At 43.9% G+C, this 18,072-nt stretch overlaps 1 protein-coding gene across 2 annotated transcripts in view; it reads left to right on the plus strand.

Annotated features, from left to right (window-relative positions):
- The window catches only part of TBL1X (transducin (beta)-like 1X-linked), a 209,153-nt gene that overhangs the window by 143,331 nt on the left and 47,750 nt on the right, over nt 1–18,072 (plus strand). For both annotated transcript variants that reach the window (XM_012656827.1, XM_012656828.1), the window contains one exon: nt 13,492–13,580. The gene's annotated coding sequence lies outside the window, so the exon portion shown is untranslated. The remainder of the gene's footprint in view (nt 1–13,491; nt 13,581–18,072) is intronic.

An 18,072-nucleotide genomic window follows, 5' to 3' on the forward strand; every position in this document is an offset into this window, starting at 1 on the left:
TGACGCCACGGCACTCTAGCCCGGGCAACACAGTGAGACTCTGTCTCAAAAAAAAAAAAAAAGAAAGCCACAGATAAATACGACTATGTTCCACTTGAAAGGACAATTTCACTCACACTTTGCCTTGTGTGACTATTTTAAGTCTCTTTTACAGAAACCGTTCAAATTTATCCTTTTGGGAGTGATCAGCAAAAATGTTTGTAGGTTCATCTTGTTTTTAAATTTTTATTTGTTTAATGGTGGCAAAATCACACATGAAGTTCATCTTGTTTTTATGTTCTCTTTTTATGTCTAGGAGAATTAATAGAACCAAAGGAATACAGTGAGCGTGCAGCGATTCCCCCTGTGCGATTGTAGTAACTGCTGTTCGTTATGAGCCTACGGGCATGGCTTTTCTGTATTGGAATGTGAGAATTCATGCGATGTAATCATAAGACATTGTGCTCTTTTAGTGGCACAGAGAGGTTAAGTTATTTGCTGGAGGATGCACAGCCTCCCTCCAGGATCATGCTGCTTCTCAGAGAATGTGCTAGCTTGCTCTGTTACAGAGACACTATCGTTTCTACCCATTGAGTGTAGTTTCTGGAAAATAAGGCCACGCCGGAGTACAGAGGAGAGAAAGGTGACTTAGATTGGGCAGAGCGTGACTGAGACACCTAAGCAAAACACAGGCAAGAGTTTGGTCTTTGAGGAAAATGCAAACTAGGAGAACAATGAGTTGCATTTTTTTTGTTTGTATGTGTGTTTGATTGTTGTTTGTTTTTATCTTTTATTTTTAAGAGTCTCCTAAAAGTACCATTTTAAGATAGGTCATGTGGTGTAATGGGAAGCTGATGGGGTTTAGGGTGAGGCGACCTGGGATCACTGCTAGGTTCTGACCTGCCTAGTGATGTCCTCAAGAAGTCTCCCCATCTTGGAGGTGTCAGGGGATGGGGATGCCGTGGGGTCCGAGCTTCAGGGTAGACTGAATTCACGTAACGTGAAGCAGGGCACGAATGCTGTGTGTGTCCCGTGTACTGCCACACGCTTTGGCGTACGTATTCCTGATCTGGTAAGATGAGATTCCCTATATTTTACGTGACTTCAGCATCCCACGCCCAGATTCTGAAGTCAAAGAAGCTTTTCGCAGTCTGGAAATTCCAAGAACCAGCAGGCAGAGATATTTAGCTCTAGGAAGTTTTGTTGGATTGTGAGTTCGTGGCCCCACACAGGCTGTTACTTCTGTAAGGCGTGTTATCTTTCTGCGTCCTGTGTCGTTACTCTAGAGAGATTAGCAATACCTGCCTACCTCACAGGATTACGTCAAGGTGGTTCATTGTGGTAAAAGTGGTTTTTAATTAAATGACAGATTTCTTGGTCTTGCTTCAAGCAAAATATCTGAAGTATTTGTTTTCGCAGTGATTCCGTGGCGTCACACCTGAGCATAAAGTGGCGTCCTTGCTATTGCAGCACATAAAAGCCAGGCAGAAGGAAACCTATTTAGCCATCGTGTCCCAGAGCCAAACTGCATGTCCTTCTGGGCCCTGCTTTGTAGGGGGGACCACATGTCACCCACACATTGAATCTAATTAGCAGCATAAGCAGCATAAGATGGTAGGGAAGGGCACTGAGGAATCAGAATTCTTACAAGAGTAGCAACGTTTATTTTATGAATTGAAAAATACTCGTATTCAGTAGCTATTGTCACATGAAATTAGGCCCGATGTAAGACTCCACACTTTTTTAAAAAAGATTTAACTATGATTTTACAATCATTTATATGAGTGACAGTTGTTGCTTGTGGTTTTGCAAATTTCCAGCAGCTGTGATGGAACTAGGGCAGCACTTACATTCTGAAAGCAGGATCGATCCGTACAGCAAGGATTTTAACAGGAATTAGGGTATCTGGGAATTGCACAGTTTTATTCGCAAAGAGTTAACTGAATTCCATGGGTCAAAAATGAAATTCGTGCACTCAACCGACCTTGCACTCTGCTGCTTTCTTGGTGAGGAGAGTGACCCACTTGGTCTTCCCTTGAACCTTGTCCCTCATCTGTACGTAACATAATCGGTGTTCTTCTAAGACTCTGTGAGTCTGTGAGTCTGAATTTTACGGAGTGGGAGAGGTGCACGCGTGGGTGACATGCAGAGCCCTGCAGTGGCCCACTTGGACTAACCGATAGGAAAGAATTATCTGAGTCAGGAAAAAAGCGTCATAGAAAACCGAAGTTAATTGCATGCAGTTGTTTGTAGTACAGTGCAAATGACTAAATACATTTCTGACCAACTAAAAGTATTAAAGATTAACCAAACGAAGCAGTTAGAATGATGCGTGATGGGTATGTTCGGTATGTGCAAATTGATTATTCAAAGTGTTTGGAAGACTTCCCCCATAAATTACACATCAGTTGCCAGATGTCTGTTTATTCTTTCATTTTGCAAAATGAGTTACTACCTACCGTCAATCTAAGTTAATGTGAGTTGTGAACTGCTTTGGTCTGAAACAACGAGAGCATTCACAGTGAAGCCAGAACTTGGGTTTCAAATCCTACCACTTACTAATGGTAAGTGAGACATCACTCACTTACACTCTTCAGAACTCAAGACTTTTTATCTACGAAACGCGAACAACAGATGGGGCTGATGTGGTAGTTAATTTTGTGTACCAGACATAAGAGAACTTTATAAAATGGACCTTTCTTTGCGAATGGGAAGTTATTGTATACAGAAGAGACACAACCAGCTTTGCTGGGCAAGAATTTTAGTGATGAAAGCAATCGATATAGGTTTCTCATGACTAAATTAAGAGACTGTAGTTAGCATGATACGTCTGTGTTAGAACTAGAACACACGAGTAGAAAACTTCGGGAAGGTCACAGAAGCAGCTTGGCCAGGCTGCCTCGGTGCAGCGGGGCTGCGAGGGCTTGGGAAGTGAGAGAAGAAGCCTCCCTTGACATCGGGATTTCTCCGCCGTGGCACTGCGGACACTGGGGCTGCAGAGTTCCCTGGCGGGGCCACCTGTGCGCCGGAAGAGCTTTAGCAGCATCCCTAGGCCCTACCCACCAGATGCCAGTAGCGTCCTCCCCGAATCATGGCTGCCAAAAACATCGCCAGACGTTGACCATTGTCCCCTGCGGGGCAAAATCACCTCTGACTAAGAAGCACTTAAAATTTCCCCTGTGAACATGTATTACTCCTATAGTTTTAATAGCATCTTAAAAAACAATTGAAGGTGTCATTTCCAAAACGACGGGCTTAGTCCGTCCAATATCACACATTTAGGATTCAGAAGAGTTGGAAGTTTTTATGAGGCTTTTTGCACTCGTGTTCTGAAAGCACCGACTTAAGTCATGTTTGCACAACGTCCCAGGGACTCCTGATGGCAGCCCCGTGAGCGTCCCAGGGACCACAAGCCATGGTGAGGTCCACCCTACATGCCTGCATCCCTGTCTGGTGTGGCTGTTGTCAGCAACCAAGCACAGACCTGCATTACTTCTGGGATACAACACTTCTTTGCAAGTTAGTTGTCCAAAGTCAGCCTCATGGTATCAGTAGGTTATCATCAGTAACGCATTAGGAGTGCACGGCTTAATCAATCTAATGCGATACTGCTCCAAGGCAGGGCTCAGCAAACTACTGCCCGTAGGCCAACCCTGCCCACAGCCTGTTCTTGTGGGTAAGTGTTATTGGCACACACCCACACCCGTCTGTCTAGATTGTCAGTGACTGCCGGGCGGAGTAGACTAGTGTGACTGCGAAGTCCCAGACACTTGCTGTTTGGCCCTTTAGAGAAAACGTGTGCTTACCCCTGCTCTATAGTTCTGGAGCTTTCCTCCTTTCTGCTGCCATTTCTGGATGCTTCTCCCACCTGTTAACGTCAGTTTCAGAAAGAGGAAGGACAGTAAACAGCGTAGGCAAATGACACGAATTAGGATCCAAGCACCCTGAACATTTCCTCTTTATTCGGTGTTTTGGTAAGTTCCTGTGTGTTTCTCTGCATGTCGGGTGCATGTAATATGTACCAGTGTATATTTATTAAAATGCCTGGCTCGAGTACTTGCTCGTGAAAGATGTAAAACACCATCATTTTCTTTGGTTTAAAAAAAAAAAACAACACAGTAGTGGCATTCACGATGGAGATATTTGCGAGAACGTGGCAGTTGTGTGAGGGATACTGGACTGGGCATGCTGTCGGGGTCTGTGTTTTAAGAGGGTCCTCAAGAAACAGACTCTTTTTTATTTTGAGACAGGGTTTCGCTCTCTTGCCTGAGCTAGGGTGCAGTGGCATCATCATAGCTCACTCCTGCCTCAGCCTCCCGAGTAGCTGGGACTACAGGCGTGTGCCACGATGCCCGGCTAATTCTTGTATTTTTTGTAGAGATGGGGTCTTGCTATGTTGCTCAGACTGGTCTTGAATTCCTGGCCTCAAGGGATCCTTCCGCTCTGGCCTCCCAAAGTGCTGGGATTACCGGCATGAACCACTGTGCCCAGCCAACAAATAGACTGTCAAGTCTGAGGTTTACGTGGGAAGTGAGCTGGGGCGTGCCTCGGGATCACTGGCTGTGTGGGAGTGGGGCCAAGCAGGGGACCTTCTGGGAGGCCAGTCACCCTTCCCTCTCTGTCTACTGCATGCATCTAAGCCTTTCCCTCGCCTCTAGCATGTCTTCACGTACAAGGACCGTGACTTCCTGATATGATCTTCTGCAGAATTTGGTGTAGGGTTCAGTGTATTCCTGAGTCCCGTAAAGGTGTTTTTAGTGAACAGCTAAACAGAACCCTCAGGTCGATGATGCTGAGACTCTGAAGGGGCCTCATGGTCTGGGCTCTCTGCAGTCTCCTTCCAGAAGGCCAGTTACACTCACCCTCGAGTCCCTTACAAAGGCAGATTGAGCCCGAAGGCCAGGAAGCCCTCCATGTTTCCCTTCCTCATTTATGTTTTCTTCACCCCTAAAGTGCCTTCCCCAGACACCCTAAGGAGGTAGAAAGTGGAAGAGGTCCCAAAGGAGGAGAATGACGTGTTGAATAGAATACAGTCATCCGTCGGTATCCACGGGGAATTGGTTCCGGGACCCCGAGGATACCAAAACCCAGGGATGCTCACCTACGGTGGAGTATTTGCATATAACCTACGCACATCCTCCTGTGTCCTTTAAATCATCCCTAGGTTACTTGATACCAAATACATTGTAAATGCTGTGTAAATAGTTGTCATACTGTATTGTTTTTAATTTTTGTGTTATTTTTATTGTTGTATTGTTATTTTCTATTCATTTATTTTTAAAAATATTTTTGATCTGCAGATGCAGAACTGAAGAGTATGGAGGACATCACCGGTGCATATATTCAAAGACAATGCATATCAAAGATATATGACCAATATATATAATATAGATACATCAGTAGTATATATACTTACGTTCAATAACAGAATAGACATGTATTCAAAATGGGTTTGTTATAATAGCATAGAGCCGAGTCTGGCTTTTTAAATCTTTTAAAATTTTAGTCTCAGCCTTTTAATCAGAGTAGCCATACCAGTTACCAGCAGGTAGCCCTTTGCTAGTAATATTTGTACCGTTTATTCTGTTTTTCTTTTCTCCTCTGTTTCTGCATAATTTTGCATAAACTGAGGCTTTTAATAACTCTGTGATTAGCTTATTAGCTGCAACTCAGTGCTTTATTTTTTAGGGTGTTGCCCTAGTGTTTACAGTATTCATCTTTAACTTACCACCATCCACACTCGAATGGTATTTTACGTCACGTGTAAGAACCTTACAACAGTGCTCCCGTTCTCCTAGCATTTCTCGTTCTCTGTGCTGCATTTGCCATACATTTTACTTTCATACATGTTATAAACGCCACAACACATAGTTATTAATTTTGCATTCGGCAGTCGATTATCTGTAAAAGATTTTTTCAAATGAGAAGAAAATATTTTTATATTCACCCCTACAGTTACTATTTCCGCCACTCATCGTTTTTTTGTAGGAATTCACGTTTTCATCTTAGGTCGTTCTTCTTCTGCTTAAAGGACTTCCTTTAATATGTCCTGTGGGGCAGGTCTACTCACAGCGAATTCTCTCTCACTTTGTCTGGAAAAGTCTTTATTTTGCCATTATTCTTTGAAAGATATTTCACCTGAGTGTAGAATTTTCGATTGATACATCCTTCAGCTCTTTGAAGATTCCATTCCATTGTCTTCTGGCTCGCATAGTTTTTGATAAGAAGTTTGTGGTATTTGTTTTCTTTTTTCCTCTAGATATGATTTGTGTGTTTTCTCTGGCTGCTTTTAAAATTTCTCTTATCACTGATTTTCAAGAAATTGTATCTTGTTGGGATTTTCTATGGTGTTTTTCCTGCTTGGGGTTTGTTTAGATTTTGAGTCATTTTTACCTTCCTTAACTGAATTTCCCAACTTTATTTAATCTTGAAATCCTTGTTTTAAGTTATGTGTGTTATCTTCTGTAGAACTGGTGTTTTATGAATGAACACTACACCCAGAGTGGGGAAGGATGATGAAACCAGTGCAGCTCCACATGGCTCCCTTGGCCCCTATAGAGTCAGGTCACCCAGCAAGCTCATGGGCCTTTGAAGCCTGCCGTTACGTACAGTACCTGAATGTTATGACTTTGTGGAAGAGATATCAGAAATAATTGCCTGGGTAACTGTCAGCTTTGTGGACATGCTCCTATAGTAACCACTTTTCCCATGTTGTCAAATATAAGTAAAAAATATTACCGGAATCTCTCTCGCACACTTTATACAGTGACGATCCACTGATGTATTGAGGGAAAACTGATGACACCCCCGAGATTACATTCTACAGATGACGTTACTAAAATGTTAATTCCAAAATACTCAAACTCCTATTTTTTCCTGTAGACACGGAACAGCAATTTTTAAGGTTTAACCATGCAGACTGTTTTTAAAAGAAAAATCTTTTAAGATGTTCCTTGGTTTTAATTTATAGCTTTCTAGTTTGCTTATAACCTATATGCTTATTTGCACCCAGCTAATTTTTATTTTTATGTTTTTTAGAGGTGGGGGATCTCGCTATGTTGTCCAGGCTGGTCTCGAAATCCCGGCCTCAAACAGCCCTCCCACCTCAACCTCCCAAGTAGCTGGGATTATAGCTGTGAGCGACTCTGCTGTCTTTGGAATTTGTGTACAACATTAGAGTCATTAATTGTTGAGAAAATAATACAAAACATTTTTTTCTATGTCATAAATGTAACTTTCAAAGGGAAGGGGTCTCTTTCGTGTTGTCACTCAGAAATATATATAAACAGAGAAGGGCATATGTTATAGTGGCAAAAATTATCTAAAGAGTATTCCAAAAGTGAATTTTTCTAAAGAAATGAAATAAGATATGAGGAAATAATTAGCATGTTGTGACTTTTCACCTCACCGTGCCTGTTGTCATAGTTGGTGAGTGAGAGGAGAAATGAGGGTGCTGGCCTGGTTTTAATCCCCAGTGGACGGAGGCTCATCGAGAACTGCCCCACTTCTTGACACTATCATTACATTAAAAGTAACATGCATCTTTATGAGGCATTACCAACGTGGCACACTTACATTCATTTTAGTCAGGTACTGTCATCCTTAGACTTCAGGCTTCCAAAGTCTTAAGACAAAATGCACATTGATTTTGTTGCTCTCGGAGAACGTATATAGTCTTCCAGCAGTAGAATCTTAATTTATTGGAATGTTTAGTGAGTGGTGTATTCCAAGTCAATCCAGAAATTGTCTTTGAAATTTCAACATGTTGAAAAGTCTTTCACGGAGAAATCTGGGGAAGTTGGGCAAACCACAGCGCATGAAGCATGGAGTAGCCTTATCCGCGTGGACGCGGGTACACGGAGACGCCCCTCAGCAGTAGGCTGGATGGAGGGACCGTGCACAGAATACGTGCCACCGACTGCCCAGAGCTGAGAGGAAATCATGAGGGTCCAGTGGTCATCCCTTGTGCAAACACGTGAGCGGCTGGTCCCACACTGTTGCCGCAGGAACCTGGGATACGTCAGTGAGCATGCATGGTGAGATTGTGGCAAGTGACACTCACAGGAAGTCCTGAATTCTTTCTGTCCTTGCACCGCACAATACACAATAGCGTGTCAAAGCTTTAAGCAAATCCTCCAGTAAATAAAACGTGGCAGCACCTGCCGGTTCTACAAGTGCAGACTTGGGCTCTGCCACTTCCTAGCCAGGGACCTGGGCAGGCACCTGCATCTCAGCGCTTCCATTTCCTCGTCTATGAAAGTGGGATAATAATAGCCCTACCTCGCAGGGTGCTGTAGAAATGGTGACCATGGCATAATACATGCTATATAAGGACTTAGTTTTCTAAGCACTGTAAATATTTAAAGTCATTTACTAGAAGAACTAAATAAGTTCAAAGCACTTACAAGAGAGCCAGGCATACAATAGGTGCAATATATGTGTTGGCTGTTACTGCTTTTTAACTATAACCCAGTGTCGCAGAGCCTTTTGGATTGCGGAGCTGTTTTCAGGTGATGCCCACTAAACACCTCCTACTAAACAACCTGAGAAACGCCACTCTGAAGAACGTACTTTGGCAAACACTGCGCTGCTTATTTTAGGCCTCCAGCTGATTGGCTTCCAGGTTCCTTTGGTGCTAGGTTTCCCTGGCAGCAGCCCTGCAAATCACTATTCCTGTTTTATGAGGCACCTGCTGGAAGGCCCCTTTCCCAGGTGTCTTTCCCACCTGCCTTCTACAGGGTGTTAGGTTCTCAAGGTCAGGAATGCTGGCGTGACTTAGCTGGCTGATCCGGGCTTGGGGTCTGTCTGTCTTGAAGTTGTGGGCAAGATACCAGCTGGGACTGCAGTCATCTGAAGGTGTGACAGGGGCTGGAGGATCCGCGTCCACAGGGCTCCCTCGCATAGCTGGCTGGCTCATTCTGGCTGTTGGCAGGAGGCCTCGGGTCTGCTCCATGCTGGCCTTTCCACAGGCAACCAAAGGGATTTTATCATACAAACTTAATGCCATTTTATCAAGAGAAGCCAGTAGCACCTCCACCTCCAGTTGGGACATTGAAAAATCTCTCTAGACATTGCCTGGGGAGTGGGGAGGAACAGTCACTACTGCTTGAGAACCACTGTACTAAAATATGGAAACATCATGATAATCCCATGCCTTTACTTGGGATTACATATGTAATCAGTATTGCATGCTGCTTTGTTTGCTCCAAGCAGAAAACTCGTGCATAGAGGAGTGCTCAGTCTGCAGTAGCAGCCAGGAAGTGAGCGTCCGCAGCCCTCCACACGGCGCGGGCTTGTCGCCAAGCAGGGCTCTGGTTGCGGTCGTTGCCCGCTGTGGCTCTCGTGCTGACAAGTTCCTTGGTTCCTTCTTGTGGTTCTGTGCCTGCTGGAGCTAGACCGCCTGCTCCCCTACCCAGGTCACGGCGCGCTCCAGCTCGGCCTCCCTTTGCCTGTTCTGTGCATCATTGATTCCTCATCCTCCTCCTGAGGTGGAGATTTAGGCGAAGGAGGGTAAAGGCAGAACTACGTGGGGCAGTTCCACTGTCAGGCACGACCACCAGGGAACGGGAAACAGGGACTCGAACCAGACTCGTACACGAAAGTTCAGAGCAGCACGATTCACCGTGGCCAAAGGCCCGTCAGTGCTGAATGGACAGACAGAATGTGGTCCATCCACACAGTGGAAGAGCATTCAGCCATAAAAGGGACGAAGCACTGATACTGGCTGCAGCACGAGTGAACCCTGAAAACATGCTTGGTGAAAGGAGCCCAGACACAAAAGGCCACCTATTGTGTGATTCTGTTTATGTGCAATGTCCTGAATAGGCAACTCCGAGAGACAGAAAGCAGACGGGTGTTTGCGGGCCGGGGCGGGGAGAACGGAGTGACTGCTTAAAGGGGACGGGGTCTCCTTTTGCAGTGAGTAAACCGTTCTGGAGCTCGACGGGGGTGATGATTGCACAAAATTTGGATGTGCTAAATGCCACTAAATCGTACACTTTCAAATGGCTGCTTTTATGTTCAGTGACTTTTACTCTGACTGAAAACAAAAAAACCAACCATGCAGGGTCCAGGGGAATGTCTGGGTTGGGCCTGAGGTGTGAGATTCTGTTTTTTCTTGAGTAACTAGGTTCTGAATACAGCTCTGAAAGGTGAGTCTTCGAACTGCTAATGCCTTCCTAGTAGGAAAAGAATGTGTTTCCCCAAAATGACTGCTTTCGAGGAATGAGCCTTTTTAAATTTGAAAATGCAGTTATTAAAAAGAAGAGTCACTCGTTGCTTGCACCATCACTTGTTATATTCAGTGTAGAAATTCCTTAACCGTGGTTTTACGGATCTGCCGGTGTTCGCAAAGCACTATCGGAAAGCAATGCATGGATTCGTAATTGAAAGGGAACAAAACCAGCCGATTTGCGTGTAGGATGGAATTTAGCTGAGGTGCTGCTGAGTTTGGACGATATTTGGCTAGGCCTTTGTAACTTTCCAGCTTCGCGAATCAATCGTGTGAAGGAATGAAAAGGCAGACGATTAACTGTCGGTGACTGGCTCACAAATGCTTAGGGCCGTTCCCAGCCACAATGAATGGTGAGCCAACCAACCGTGTGAAAATGCTCTGTTTTTTCCCCTGTTTTGCCATAAAATTAAGGCAGATACCATAACAAAGTGAATGTGGTAGAGGTATTCTGAAATCTGCTGTATTAAAAAGTGTATCATCAGCTACTGTGATGTTCCGATTGATTATATGCCTGGTACGTCATTCGTTCATTCTCACGCTCATTCATTAAGCTGACATTTATTAGGTGTGCAGTATGTGTCAAGCCTACACTGCAGAAATCCACTTGAGGCAGGGTGTGAAGCCTGGTATGGGCGGTATGACAGAAGGAAGCACAGGATACAAGGAAAACAGAGTGCATCCCCAGGGATTCTGTATTCTACTTGGGGAATAGGCTAGACATCAAAACTACAGTGGCTCAAAGGAGAAAATGCATTCTCTCATATAACAGCCCAAAGGTGGGCAGTAGCCTGAGAAGGGTACATAATAAATCTCCAAGGGAATTGGGGGATGCAGGTTCCTGCAGTCCTGCTATTCTGCCATTCCTAAAGGTGAGAACTGGCTCTCAGCAACTCACAGGACCGGTGTTGTTAAGGCAAAACCCAGAAGTTGTATGTCTCCTTATGTACCGTTGGCAGGAACTCAGCAGTGGAACTCTGGAGCCCCTCTGCAAGGTGTGCTTGTGTGATTAAAAGACAGATAAGTGGGTTGGGGAAGGAAGGCTGGTGAATTAGCAGTTTCTAAATTATTTTATATTTTATTTGATTACAGTGTTCAAGTTTAACTCTTTCAAGAAATACATGTAGCACCACTAATGCTATTCTAACCCACTTTCTGTGGGGAGCATAAGCAGGCTCCTCTGTGTCAGCTTGCAGAACACCTCAAGGACTTCCACCTCCTGCATGCAAGGACCGTCAGCATATGTGCACACTATGCCGTGCGGTCATGCCAAGAGCTGCGGACTACGGGAAATTAGGACACCTTTTATATTTATCCAGTTTTGGCATTTACTTTTTAAAATAATGTGTTGTATTTGTTAAAATCATGTGTATTTCACACAAACATTTTGCAATAGATAAACTCTCTTGCCAGCACTGTTTATTAATAATGGTTCTATTTGTGTACTTACTAATGGGAAAGTCAGTCATGACAAGGCATCGGAAGGTCTGATTTCTTGTTTTAGTTTATTGTTTTTAGGAATAAACTAATTAGTTTTGACATGTTGCGTAACCAGAAGAATATTATTAACCCAAGTCATAATTTCTACTTTTTTGTGTTGATCACATGCAGATGATAAGTTAATTATAGTTACTGAGTTTAACAACATATATAAAAGATAATCTTCAATTTCAAGACTCTAATTTGTGAGTTACCATCTGTTTTGGACCAAAGAATAGAAATTTGACTCTAAAGCTTTTTTCTGAACAGCTTGTAATAAGAGCTGTTTGTATATTAATTACTTATTGAATTATTATAGATTTTAATGTTTTAATTTACAAGCAATTTGGAGCTTATTGTGGTGACATCTGCTCATATTTTGATACTTTTTGGTATTTAGCAATTTCATCATAAGGCTTTTTTTTTCCCCCCTGGTAATTTACAACCCAGTCCTCAAAATAGTAATTTGCTTCAGCTTACTGTAGGGGGTATTGTCCTATTTCATCTCCACTGCAGAAGTTTTTTCATAATCAAATATATTTTTATTTTATAAGCAAAATCAACATTCCCTTTGTGCCTGCTTCATTCTGGGGTCTTTTAATTTCTATTCAAATAGTTAGAGATGAATTTTGTTTAATTCTCATTATTTTTCTTCAGTGGTAAATTTTTAAAAAATTGCTTTGGTTATTACTTTTATATATCCTTATTTGTTTTAAAGTACTGTAATGAAACTTAGGTGCCTGTAGAATTCATTTAATCTCTTTCCTTTAAATAGCATAACTATAAACATGACTCAGTGGGAACAATTTACTTGAATTTCCTTAAAACACTCATGAGGTTCTATGTAAATGCACTCATAAGAAACACCTTCGCTCATAGCTTTGCTTGTGGATTTGAATTATATTAAACCTGGCACATTTTTATTGTCACTTAAAACTATTGAATAAGAAGATAGAGAAAATGGCAGACGTTTAATTTCCTTAGTTCTCGCGTTTGTAGAAAATAGCGGATAATTTGAACTCTCCGGGTGGCTGGATTCATTCACAACCAAAGAAATTTTATAAGGAAGAAGGTAAATATCATTAAGTAAATGCTGGTTGGCTGATGAGTGTTTATAGTGCCTGAAAAATACAGACAATTTTTGTTATAAAGGATTATCATTTTATGAGCTACAAACCCAGCTAGGTTTGTGCAGGTGGAACCCCTGAGAAATGGAAACGTCTGAGAACAGTAACTGAAAAGTTGAGATGTGTTAGTTGGTGCCTTTGTCTTTCTTTATTTTGGCAGAGCCAAAGGAAAAAATATTCTCACTCGTTTCTGTGTTTTTATGAGCATAGTACATGAGGGTGGGTATATGCACGCAAGTGTGCTTGCTGGGGTTGTTGGAAACTCAGCCCAAGCAATGTGTAAAGTTTCACTACAGAGTGTTGTCTTCTCCTGATGGTGTTTGCAGGTTAATTTACCAGTTGCACAAGGCACTGTCCCGAAAACAAAGATATTTCAAGTGAATGTAAACAATAACAGTAGCAATATCTGAGCTAATATTAATTTTGTCTATTTGGAGACTGTTTCAGAATTTCTACATGCAAAATACTGCCTGACTGGCTGTTTCAATTTCTTCTCCTTTTTTTCACTTTGCAAATGATATCTTACAGTCTCTGCTAAAGACTAAGGCAGAAATGATGAACCAATAAAATATGTTAAGTTTGAGTTAGGAGGAAAGAGAAACCTAATGGAATGGGAGGGGTGAGAGGTGAACACAAGTCTTTTTTATTTTTTCAAATCTTCCCTTTTCTCCCTAGGCCGGTTGCCCCAGACTGGTCGCCGTTTCTATGACCGGATGCTGGGAAGCTCACTGGTCCCAAGGTCTACACATGAAGTCACCATAAAGGTGAGTGGCCCCACGTGCTGTTGGATCCTTGTCTTTGTACCCAAACTCCAGTCGAGAAGCAGAACTGCATTTTGCCAAAACTGAACTTCTCCTGTTTTAAATGATTTTTTTTTTTCCGGAGGAAGTTGCAGGTCTTTCTCCTTCCTGAAATTGAAGGCAGTAGATAGAACATCATTAAATCATTCTGAGCTGCATCATTAATTCTGAATGAGGAATTAGCCTTTCACTGCCTTCTAAGAATTTTGGATCCTGAATGAGCTATAACAAACTGTTCTGGGTTGGGTCTTACGGGCAAGGAAGACACCTTCTAAAATCAACCTCTCTTGACAACATTATGAATTACAATTATGCAGAAAAGTTAATTATTATTGGGCACATGAGTAGAGATTTTATTTGGCTCCTGTGTCTTAATTCTATGCTTTATTAGTTTCTGCAAATTGATTTGCTAGTTAACCTTGAAACTTATTGGAAAATCATGTAGATTACTATGTATAAATAGGTAGACACATTTGTTTATCCATTCGTCAGTTGATGGACATTTGGGTTGTATTTACCTTTTGGCTGTTAGGAATAATGATGTTATAAACAATCACATACGAGTTTTTGTGTGGACATACGTCTCATTTCTCTGTGGCGTATACTCAGGAGTGGAATTGCCGGGTCAAATGGCAACTCTACATTTAACATTTTGAGGAACCGTCAGACTTTTCTAAGTGTCTGCCTCATTAGTCAATATTTTTTGCAATGCCATTGAACTGTATTCTAAATGTCAGAGCGAAGATGAGAGAGGGGATCTGTCTCTCACCAGTGTTTTTTTTTTTTTTTTTTGAGACAGAGTCTCACTGTGTTGCCCTGGCTAGAGTGAGTGCCGTGGCGTCAGCCTAGCTCACAGCAACCTCAAACTCCTGGGCTCAAGCGATCTTATTGCCTCAGCCTCCCGAGTACCTGGGACTACAGGCATGCGCCACCACGCCCAGCTAATTTTTTCTATATATTTTTAGCTGTCCAGTTAATTTCTTTCTATTTTTGGTAGAGGCGGGGTCTCGCTCTTGCTCAGGCTGGTCTCCAACTCCTGAGCTCTAACAATCCGCCCGCCTCAGCCTCCCAGAGTGCTAGGATTACAGGCGTGAGCCACGGCGCCTGGCCAACACCTGTGTTTATTACAAACACCTGTGGGGTGCAGCCTGCTAAGCAGGCTGTGTATGGGTGTGTGGTCTGGGATCAGGCATACCTTCCTTGGAAAGCGAGGAAAATCTGGATCCCGAACGACAAAATCAGCATTTAATTTTCTTAGGAAGGCACTGCTAACTTTGCAGAAGGATTTTACATAGACTATTTGAAAAAGCCAAGTTCTGATGGTGCCATTTCAATGATTATTTTTAGTAGGTTGGCCAGTTCATTAAGTGAGGTCTGTACCTTACCTTATAACTTTATAAATGGGGTGCATTCCAAACACAAAATGCCTGTTTTTCCTCTAAAGCAGTGGTTCTCAACTAGCTGCAGTTCTGTAGTGTGGAACATTGGGCAAGGTCTGGAGACATTTCTGGTTGTCCCCACCGCAGGGGGTGGTGGGGCGCTCCTGGTGTCTGGAGGGTGGAGGGTGGGGGGTGGGTCCAGCTCAACACCCTGTGGTGCACGGAACGGCCCCTCCACAAAAAGTCCCATGCCCCCAAATGTCAAAATGCCACGGCAGAGAATCCCTCTTAGTTAGAGTTTACTGTTTCTAAGCACTTGACTGGACAGAACAAAAGACAAAGGAGTTAGGAGTGGTGAGGAAGAAGGGCAGCTGTGAAGCTAGGGCATTCACCTCAGGAGAGCAGGTTCTGTCTACTCCTTTCCAGGTCGTAGAGGACAGTGTCCTCTGTATGCCTTGGTTTCCTTGTCTATAACATGCAGTGCTGACAACAGGCATCCACGCCAGATCGGTGCTTTCCAACTGCTCTGGTCCTGGAGGTAGAACAGTGCGCTCCCTCCCGTGCACAGTGTTGATTGGGACTCTAGACTCGTGCCAGTCCTGCCCCAGCCCTGCTGTCCTATTTCCACCCCATCCGGAAATGCTCGGGGCGAAGTGAGGCTGGAACTACAGAGCTCTACTCTTCTAGCCCACCCCATCCGTCAACAGGCCTTACACGGAAAGCTTCAATCGTACAAAAGTAATTGCCAAACTTCAGTCCACGCTCTAGTTCAGTGAGTTTTGTTTATTTTTTTTAGCCCAAATTCTTTAGCTAGAGGTTAAGATGCTGAAGATTTGGTTTTTATCTACGTAATAAATCATGGGATGTTCAGGCTGGAAGGGAATGTATAGATCAGGTGACCCAAGGAAAGGCAACCCCAATTATTACCTGTACTTGTATAATAGATGCTTCAGAATTAATTTCAGAGGTCCTTATTTACCGTCTTTCAAAAATGTGTATATAGCCTGTTGGTAATGACCACACGACGCATTTATTTTAGCATTTGTAGCTGCAAGCTGTTTTTCAAGTGCATTCCTTTGGCCTTCCTAGTAACCCTGTGTAGCAACTGCCCTTCCATTATTTGGTCATCAGAAGTTGATGATGTAAAACCAGAGGTTTCCAGCTGTGCAGGATATAGAGAGAAACTAAAACTCTAAAATTTGTCATCGGAGCCACGTTGTCACCATTACTGCAGCACACATCATCACCAAAGTATGCTTGGAGCTGCGACATTTTGTTAGGTATATTTTTTGTTGTTTAATTTGTTTTCCCTAAATAATAACTAATTTGTTTTCATTAGGATATGCTCCAATTTCATAGGTTCTTATTTAGTCTGTAATATTTTCTTCTTAATGCTGTCTTATGACTGAACTGCCCAGAGTTCAAGCACAAATCTCAGGGCAGATTGTATTTTTTTTTTTTTTTTTTGAGACAGAGTCTCACTCTTCTGCCCAAGAGAGAGTGCCGTGGCATCGGCCTAGCTCACAGCAACCTCGAACTCCTGGGCTCAAGCGATCCTCCTGCCTCAGCCTCCCGAGTAGCTGGGACTACAGGCACGTGCCACCATGCCCGGCTAATTTTTCTATATATTTTTTTGCCTGGCTAATTTCTTTCTATTTTTAGTAGAGACGGGGTCTCGCTCTTGCTCAGGCTGGTTTCGAACTCCTGAGCTCAAACAATCCGCCCGCCTCGGCCTCCCAGAGAGCTAGGATTACAGGCGTGAGCCACCGCGCCCGGCCCAGATTTGTATTTTGACTGTCCAGTTTTCTTTGCTCTTTGTCCAAAAGTACAGAAGTGTCACCAAATTAAGCAAAGAACATAAGCGTTTCTGAGGGGCCAAGTTCTGACCCCTGTAAAGTAGAGCCCTGTTGAGAGTGCAGAGCGAGCAGTGCAGTGGCCTTCTCGGGCAGCTGTCGTACCTGCCGCTGCATCGCAAACCCCTCAGATCCAGCTGCCTGGAACGACACACCGTCACCACCCCACCATTCCTGTGGGCTAGCAGTCGGGGTGCTAGCGGGCTGCATTCTCATTTGAGGCGTGGGGGTTTCCTTCCAAGTTCAGGTTGTTGGCAGGACTCAGTTCCTGTGGTTGTGAGGCTGAGGCCCTCAGCTCCCCGTAGGCCGCCTGCCGGTCCCTGGACAGATCACATGATGGCGGTCTCTGTCTTCACGGCCAGCGGACGGTCTCTCCTTCCAGTCTGCGAAGACAGAGTGTTGTAGGATGCGACATACATGTGGTCAGCCTTGCTGCATGCTGTAACCTAACCTAGGAAAGTGCACCCCATCTCCTCCGACATACCACGTGGGGCAGAAGCAAGTCACAGGTCGCGCCCATACTCGAGGGGAGGGGATTATATCAGGGCAGGACTTGTTGGGGCTCAGGTGTGTCCCTGAGAGCAACCTTTAGTTGGAGTCCTGCCCTTAAATGTAATGTAAGTGCCAACCTGAATGTACACTTTGTCCTTCTGTCTTTTTCTAAACAAACAAAATCTTAACCCTCCTTCAACAATACACATTTTGCTGCCCATAAAGATACCTGAAGACGAATGACATGGACACCGAGACAGCTCGCAAGCCGCCTACGTATATGTAGTGTCGGTGACATGATTGAAATAAGTCGGGGTGGCCTTCGTAGGGGGTCGTCGCCATTTGGAGGGAACAGCTCTTACTGACGTGTAAATTGTGGTATATCCGTATGCAGCAGTTCCATTGCTCGATTGTCCTCTTTGGGCTGGTTTGTTCTCGTGTCTAACTAGGATAGTTTTGAGGAAAACCACACTTCCTGGCTGCCTTGGACATGAGTCCCCTGCAATTTTCACATCCCTTCAACCCACTGCCACAAGCCTCCACCTGCCTCCTGGTGCCGGAGGTCTCAGCCAGACTGATGGCGTCCAGTGACTCAGCTACCCGCGGGTGCTCCTGCTCGGGCTGCGTGCACCCGTAGGGGCAGGGACCGTACACGCATCGCTTGAACTTCCAACCGTTTGAACTTCTGTGGGGGACAGGTGTTGCAAGTAACCGTTTCTCCAGGACCTTCTG

This window comes from Propithecus coquereli, unplaced genomic scaffold, assembly GCF_000956105.1.
Source record: "Propithecus coquereli isolate 6110/MARCELLA unplaced genomic scaffold, Pcoq_1.0 Scaffold52, whole genome shotgun sequence".
NCBI lineage: Eukaryota > Metazoa > Chordata > Mammalia > Primates > Indriidae > Propithecus > Propithecus coquereli.